The sequence below is a fragment of the Pempheris klunzingeri genome, chromosome 19 (assembly GCF_042242105.1).
Source record: "Pempheris klunzingeri isolate RE-2024b chromosome 19, fPemKlu1.hap1, whole genome shotgun sequence".
Classification (NCBI taxonomy): Eukaryota; Metazoa; Chordata; class Actinopteri; order Acropomatiformes; family Pempheridae; genus Pempheris; species Pempheris klunzingeri.
In genome coordinates, this window is record NC_092030.1 from 15904586 (window position 1) to 15913597 (window position 9012).

Sequence of the window (9012 nt, forward strand, 5' to 3'; positions counted from 1 at the left end):
ACTTCTTCCCTATCGCTGTCTGCTGTAGCCCAGTTTTCCTTTAAAAAGATGACATCATTCTGTACATAAATATGACATGTTGTTCTGCACAAAATTACAATATTGCACAAAATGCCTCTTCCAGCAAGGAATTCTAACTCTATAGGGCCTACATATGATTTGTTCATATTTGTCATATTTCATATGTCATATTTGTGTCCCGCAGTAGTGTTTCTCAGTGCTGCATATGGTACTGCCTATGAAGGCATTAGTGAGTGTTGCCTGTATTCAGTCTGTCAGTGAGGAGGATCCCCACACTCGCCTTGGGAGACATAACCGTCCTTGTATGGTCAGTTGTGTCATGTATCAGAGGCCCCACCAGCTGAGAAACTTTTACAGACAAGACAAGTGTAACACGCACTCGGAACTTGTGACGACTCAATTTATTGTTAGAATTTTCCGCTCCTCAGATATCAGATCAATACAAAATAAATAAATCCCCATTCGTGGATAGTTCCCGGATGTTTTTGATAGCACTCTTAAGCTCTGGGTTATACCTATGAGACATTGTATAATTAAACAAAGGTGACAAGACTGGATTCAAGCTCAAGCTCGAAAAAAAAGATCAGAGTAAACATTTTTACTAAGATTGTTTATTAGGTTATGAGAGGCTAGATCAGATTAACATTGTTGACGGTGAGGCTACGTTAGTAGAAGTTTAATGTTTAATGTTTCTGTTTTCATTAATTACATACTGTGATTCTTATCGTCACAGTTTCCGGTATTGATAATCAGTAAAGCAAACAATCTGTGAGACACCTCTGCTCTGAGGCCTGCATGTCTCATGAAGTTAGTCCAATCAGTTGGGCTATTTTGGATGAAATTCTGGATAACCTGTCTTACTGAGTTGGTCATCATCTGTGAACTCAGGATATTCAAACAGGTTATGAACGCACTTACCTGAAGGAGAAGTAGCTCATCATAGTAGCTCATCATATGCAGCAGATTTTTTTTGCGATCATATTTTTCCTTTTATTGACAATTGTTTTATCATAACAAGGGAGGGGAAAAAATCAATTCTTAAAATGAGTAATAATACATGCAATGTATACTAATAGTAACAGGATGGAAGGAATGAAATGAAAAGCAGCCTTTTTATAAGAGCCACTCCTTTATTTGTGAATTAAAAGGTAGTCTATGAACGATTTTTAAATTTGTGACTGTCTTATTGCAACTAATGTATATGGACATAGGAAAAACAATCTTAGGTATTTGTGCAAAATATAAAGTTTGGATTCATGAATACATTTGTGTTTGTACAAATCCTTGCACATTCATTCAAATGTATGTCTCCAGGTAGCTTTAATCTGTAGGTAGTATCTTCTCAATGGTGGCAGCAGGGCTCAGTTTCACCTTGAGCCATTGAGAGGTAGTTAATCCATTAAACCTGCTGTGTGAGGCGTCCTGGAGATTTCCGTTCAAATTAAAACTAAGTAAGTCTTTGTTCTTACAAGTTTTTGGTGTTTTTTGAACTGTTTTAGTTTTTTTTTTTAATTGCCATTGTTATAGTTCCACCTACAATAAGTTGTCTTCTTTTTTCTGCAAGCTTAAAATTAAATTTGATGATGTGGTGAAATTTGATGAAACTGACAAAGTGTTAGCATTGCTTGCCAAACAGCTCATAAAAAAATCTCAGCTGCTGAGCAGTTTTTTTTAATTTGTTTTAGATTTCTTAAATAAATATCAGAGGGTAGGCCTACTACGTGTACATAATTTATGAGTGCTGATTATCCGAAAACACACAAGATGTCTTGAACCATGAGTGAGCAACAGGAATAAGAAAACATATTCAGCTCCTCTAGTGGCAATAGAGTAAACATTAGTAAAATGTACTCAGTGCAGACAAATGGCCCCTGTGATGTTACACTAGTGCTGAATTGTTAGTAAGTATTGTTCACATTGGAACCAATTTAAGTTGATTTCGTAACAATAATATTTCCCAATGAATTGTAGTGAATTTATAGTATAAAGTAAAATAAAGGGAAATAAGTATCTGTACCTGTAGTTTACTTAAGTACAGTACTTGAGTAAATGTACTTGTTAATATTAGGCCATGGGTGAGATATTAATTTCTCCCCCCTGAATATGGAACATTATAAACACGTGAACTCACTTTAATCATACAGATTTGTTAAATAACCTCTACATAATCTTCAATAATCTCTTTATCCTTGATGAAAGTCATAACACGTCTCAAACAGGCTACAAGTTGCAAACACTGTCTTCTTTTCTGACGTCAAATGTGGTCCTAAAAATTCCTTGGAGAGATGATTCCCCAGTCAGTTGGAAATATGCTCTGTGTAAACAACCATCTCTACTACCATCACAGCCGAGACAGTCGTCCGACACTCTGACCATCTAGGTAGCATAGTTGCACACAGTCCAAGATGACACAATGCAAAAGCAATACAGCATCAGATCTGGAATGAGTTTAAATCTCCTCATGCCAGAATCTGATGTAAACTGTATAGAAAGTTCTAATATTGCAATACTAGCCTAATCAGACGAAAACACTAAATACTATAAATACCTCAGTAGAAAATAAACACAAGTTACAAATCTATCCATTGAAACAATCTATTGAAAATGTAAATAGGCCAGACATAAATCTTTTTTGACATATCAGCTCATCATCTGCGACCCCACTGACACTATTAATAAACCTTTGGGTCCCTCTGAAGCCTACCAGAGATCCATGGTTTCAAATGGCCCGAACTAAACATCTGTATTTTTCACTTTGTACATTTTCTCACTGATCCTGCAGTTCTGGTCCTGACAAGAAGCTTAAATCACTCCCCAGAGCTTTAAAGGAGGCCACAGTCAGGCCCATATTGGAGCCATTTCCTGTCTCTGGAGTGGGCAAAGGGTTGACCCGTAGTGCCCCCCCATATAAATGCACAAAAACACACTCACATACACACATGAACACACTCTTTTAAGACAACACCCCCACAGAGAGAACTAGGGGAGTCACTTACCATTGCACTGCAGTAAGTGAATTACAGCATATCTCAATTGGCTGCTACACTACATCTCACTGGAGACTAATGGCTGAGAAAATATAATTATATTTAATAGCTTGTGATACTCAAAAGCCCCAGTGAATACTAGAGGGCTGAGAAAAAGCAGAATCACAATTTTGGGATCACATGTAGAGGGCTCGAAAATGAAGATCCTATCAGTTTTCTTGCAGCTTGTTACGATAATTAGTAACAAGATAGGAAAATAGGTCGAACTGTATGGAAATGATTGGAGAATAAAAGGTCACATCTGCAAAATTCTTCGCGGTTGACACTGTTTCTCTGTTTTGAGCTGGTGTGAAACAGAAGCTCGGTGCAATTCATAGAGTAATCACGACTGCAGCACATCCAAGGACGTGCTGGCTCAGGGGCCAGGTGGGCCGAATGAGGCTGTGTGCCATACGCACCACCAGCAGTAAGAATACTACACAAGAGACAAGAGAAAGAATAATGAGGTGACAGAAAGAAAGCAGCAAAATAATGTCTGTTTCAACATCTGCTCCAACTCGGCACAATTACGGGAAGTGCTTTGCCTTTGCCCCATTCACAGTGACATGAATAATAAACATAACAATGAGGCAATACGTCTGCAGCATATAATGTAATTTAGCAAAGAGTAATTTTGCTCCACAGCTGAGGCTTGAATACATGTATAGAAAGCCTTGTATCTAGGAATCAGATCAGTCAATGGACTATGGAAGTCTTTTATCAGACGCATTTGGCTGAATGAAGTCGTTGTCTCAGGATCAGCCAGAAACAGAAAACATGACACACGAAAGAAGAATTTTAACTTGCTCGACTGACCTCCTTACGACAATTAAAGTTACGTCTGAAGTGAGTGTTAGCTTGCTTAAAATTGTGGGTTTATTGGCTACACTGTGTTTAAAGCATAATAGTTTCTTATAACAATAATATATGCAATGATAATGTGAGGTTACTTGTAGTGATGAGCCTACAGCGAGTTATCACATGAATCAGCAGCTCCTCTCGGCTTGATGGTGCTTTTATAGCAAGTTTCAGCTCATTGTTTAGCTCTCCGGCCCTTTACTGTTGTGATTCGCTCTCACCCCTCTTGTTTTCAGCTGCAGCAGGCAGCTGATTTCAGTGAAAAAGCTCTAAAAACCCTGTGTTTTACCTGTTCAGCACCAAGCAGCTGACAGAACAAGACAAAGTACATTTGTAGCAGCAAAACCACAATACCACTTTTCATTGTTTATGAATTCAAGTTTTTGTAAGTGGAAGGATGAGTTATTTTCTCATTTGTATCATTTTGACATTTTAAGAAAGACTGTGAGTTTGCAAGATTGCTGCGTTGGATCCAGCATTTTGTATTTCACAAACTAATGATCATCATTACTTCTGCAACCAAAAATGAAAATGTTCTTTTTCTGTTTGGCCTCCGAATTTGTGTGATCCTCCCTTTCCTCTGTTCTCCCTTGTAGATTTATGCAGGAAGCCTTTAACAATGGGACCCCTCTAGAGGTTCTGAAACCCAGCTGTAAGAAACTCTATACACACACACAGTACAGACACACGTGTGGCCACGTTTATATTTTCACGTACACACACATCTACAGTATGCACAGAGAAAGTCAACATGCAGCCATCCATTAACTTGAACATTAAATAGAACTTTCCATTGTTAGTATGACAAAACTGCCAACTTGAAAGTAGACCACCATAGGTCAGCTGGGACACTTCTGATTAGCATGTGGAGACCAGGAACAGCCGATGGAGCAGCAACACTGCCTCATAGCGAACAGTTGGTTTATTTGCTCAGCTTACGTGATGAAATACTCAAGACAGACCTGCTCAGTTTAAGGCAAAACAACCAGTGATGGAAAGTAACTAAATACATTTACTCAAGTACGGTACTTAGTACAATTTTGAGGTACTTCATTTGACAACCTACTGCACAACATTTCAGAGTCAAGTATTGTACTTTTTACTATTGAATGTATACTCTAAATATAAATAGGTACTTTTCATATTAGGATTTCATGTGCAAAAACATATGCTCATCTTAGAATTGATTAACCTGCCCAACACAACCACACATGGTATAATGTAATTATATTAGCTGCAGCTTGACAAACTACAGCAATAAAATACTATTTATATAACAACGCATCCGTGATAATTATACAGTAATATATATACATCAATATGGCATTCAACAGAGCATTTGTCTACATAAAAATACTTAAACAAAGTCATATTGATTCTGTAAATTAAGTTGAAGATCTGAATACTTGCACCACCGAAAACAACTTAAAAGTGTCTTAAGTGTTGTGAGTACTCTGGATCACTGCTGATTTAGCCAGTGTTAGCTAACAATCCTGACCAGATGGCTTCCTGTGCTGCTCACCAGTTGTGGTCAGAGGCCGACCGATGTTCACCCCAAAACACGGAATTTGTGGTTGAAAAAGTCAAGTCAAAGTGAACATGATGAGGAGGCATGGAGACCTTATGATCTTAATCATCGTCTGGTTACTCGAGGGCAGGCTGGCCCACATGAACACACACACATGATATTCCCACTGTGTACCAGAGCATATACCTGAGGAGATTCAACCCCCCGAGGGCCTGTACTAGAGCATTTGTGCCCCCTGTTGGACCCTGAATTCAGACTCACCGCAGGAGACCTGTCAAAGTCACCAAAATAAAATGTGTCCAAAATTAACGTCCTTGCAGTTATGACACAGGTATTCAAAAACAACTGAGAAGGACTGAGTTGGCAAACGAAAAAGTGTAATAAAAGTCAGGAGCATATCTTACACAATTACAACACTCACTATAATATTACACTGAAACCATATGTGGGAAAATACCATAAACTTACTGCAGAGTAGCTACAACAGACATGTTACAATACGATATTGTGAGTTTCCAACGTATTGTTAAAGGATAGGTTTACATTTTTTCAAGTCTGTTTAAAACCATAACCTACATGCCCATATGTACATGTTAAGAGTCATTGGTCGATGTAATCATTCCTCCTGTCCATCCTGCCCATGAAGAGATCCCTTCTAGGCACAAGTCCAAGGTCTCCAAGAGACCACGAAGAAAGTCCACATTTTAGAGTTCAGCTAAAGCTAATGTGAGCCCTCAGTAGTTTAACCGAGTGGGTATCTTCCAGAGTTATGTTCTTTTTAGTGCAAATTCCATCTTTGAGTTAGTATCCCTCCACCGCAGCTCAGTGATGGAAACTGCCTGGGGGAAACACAAGGAGGGAATTTTTGTACTCAAAGGAAAATACCTATTTGATTCAACTAACTCAGAGTGTTAGTAGTTTTATCTGAACTGTTAAATGTATTTTTACGCAGATCAAGAGCCTCAGAATATTCCCTATTCTCTTAAACAGGAATTACTCAGCTAGATTTCTTAACTGCCATTGTAAAGAGGAGGAATAATTACAGACACCTCCATCATTAATCATATTATTTCCTTCTGTGACATGCCAAAATGTCTGCCTACTGTGGACTACTGTAAAGCCACTTTTTACTTCCTGAAAGGTTGATGACTGGTGGGTTAAAAGGCCAGTTCATTCAAAAACTTAAAAAAACTGGACCATGCAGAACTCCTGCTAAATTGTGAACATAACTTTAGGAATCAACCATGGCGGTCCCCAGCTTCGCCCTTCATGTCTCCTCTCATGTCTACCATGCTGTCATGCCAAATGTCATGCCAAGAAATTACTGCAGCCTGAGCAGAATATGATATCCTCCAATCACAATGGCTGTGTGACATGCCAAGAATGTGATGTCACATGCTGAAAACAACTGTGCATATGTGTGCACATGTGCACATGCCTATTGATGCAGTGTGATATGTGTAAGCACGTCTGTCCACTGGGATGACAGAGAAAAGTCACTTCAGCAGTCCATTCCCTAATAACTACAGGCTATAACTTTATGAAAGGAACATTGATGTGAAACTGCCTGCAGGGAATAACTTCACTCTGGTTTTGGCTCTCATAGTTCTTTAAACAATACGCTGATTCCGCTGGGTGAAGCCCTACTAAACTTCCTGTATACTGACACCAAGGGTCTGGGGACAAACTCTTGAGTCACATTCTTGTCATTGTTAGGCAGTCACAGTCATACACAGCAAACCTTCATGAACAGAAACCTAAAGGCTTCCTCCAGCTTTTGACTCTGCTTCCACAACAATGCTGCTTGTCAGAGGACACAGGAAGATACAAGAGCCTACAGCCACACTAGCACCTCTACAAGGCTGAATTTAGGCCCAGTGGTGCTTTGAGCTACGGGCCCCGTTCATTCCAATGAAAGCTGCTCAGTGGTCCACTTCTGGGGTATAAAATTATCTCGATCTTCTGCACATGGTTGCTTTGTGCGGCCCATAGAGCATGTGCACTGGCGTCTTGGCTAACTGAGCTGGCTAAACTGTCGCCCTTCATCATATTAAATATTATATCATCATATTAAATCTATATCAATTAAATGATTGATATAGAAAAAAAATCATTGGACCAAATGCATCAAACTCTGATAGTGGAGCAACTCATTTCAAGTCTTTTTGGATCCAATGGCATCATGTGACGGACACCATTATTGTAATTGCATGGTTTGGCCACTATGTGAAATTGGCTTCAAAGTAACAATGTATGTCAGTAACAATGCTGACATAATGCAGTTAAGCAGGGGAATTGTTTACCATGTTCACCATCTTAGTTTACAATGAATTTGAACGGGATTGATTGGGATTTTCTGAGTGGCATTAGCTTTGCAGATATTTAGTCATAAACCAAAGTACTGGACAAATTCAAAATATGACTTGATGGTGCTGAATGAAAGGTTGAGGAATCGCCAAAATCCATCAAAGTCATCCTGAGGGCAACATGAATGTCAAAAATTTACAAAATGTGCAAAATTTTATCTCAAATTTTCATCACAAATATCAGCCTCATGGCGATGCTAGAGTAATAGTCGGGGCATCACCAGTCAGAATTCATCCTCTGGGGAGGACTGCTGTCTGTATCAAATGGTGTGCCAAAACATCCAGTAGATGTTCAAATATTTAACTAGATAGCTAAAGAATTTGACCTTCTGGAGAGATCACCAAAGTCCTGGATCAACCTCATCCTGTGGACACCATAAATCTGTCTGTGCCAAATTTATATCAATACCCCCAGTAGATGTTGAGACAGCTCCTTTGAGACATTGAATGAATGTCTGTTCGAAATGTCATCGTAATCAATGTAATCGTAATCCATCCAGTTGTTTCAGTTTGGACCAAAGTGGTGAACCAACCTATTTAGATTATATAACATGGCATTACACGTGTAAGGACCCAAATATGGAAACATGGTTTCAATGTTATGCATGACCATGAGCATACTCCTCAGAGAAGAGGGATTCTCCACTGTTGAAATAGAGAGCAGACATACCCAGTGTGTCCGTGGGACACAGAGGGCCAGTGGCCAGGCTGTAACCGACACTCTGACTCAGTGTTGGCAGGGTCAAAGGGTCAAGACCCTGTGCCGGTCCTCTGTAGAGTGAAGTGAAGCTCCAGGTCCTGTCAACAACACAGATGGGGGGTCGAGATAGAGCCCCAGAAAGGAGGAGTCTGAAGAGACTAATTGCTGCCCACATGTGTCAGATTGTTGTTTTGGTCTGCCCTGGGGGGATTGGATGGTGACTTTGAAGATAGTGTGCTAATTTCTACTCACATGCTCCAGCTAAGACTTTCCACCTCCTCTAACTTTCTTGACTTTACACTTCTTTAATAGAGAAGTAGTCTATGTCTAACAGGTTGGTTTCCATGTGGAGACATTTCCTGTTTGTTGATGACTGTGCAAACATTTGTTATACTCGCAATAGTAGTATAACAAATGTTAGTGGTAGAAACATAAATAAAATAGTAATAGAAAAAATAAAATCCAGGATGGTGAACACAAGAACATAGATGTGGACCATAGGGGGTTGGGTAA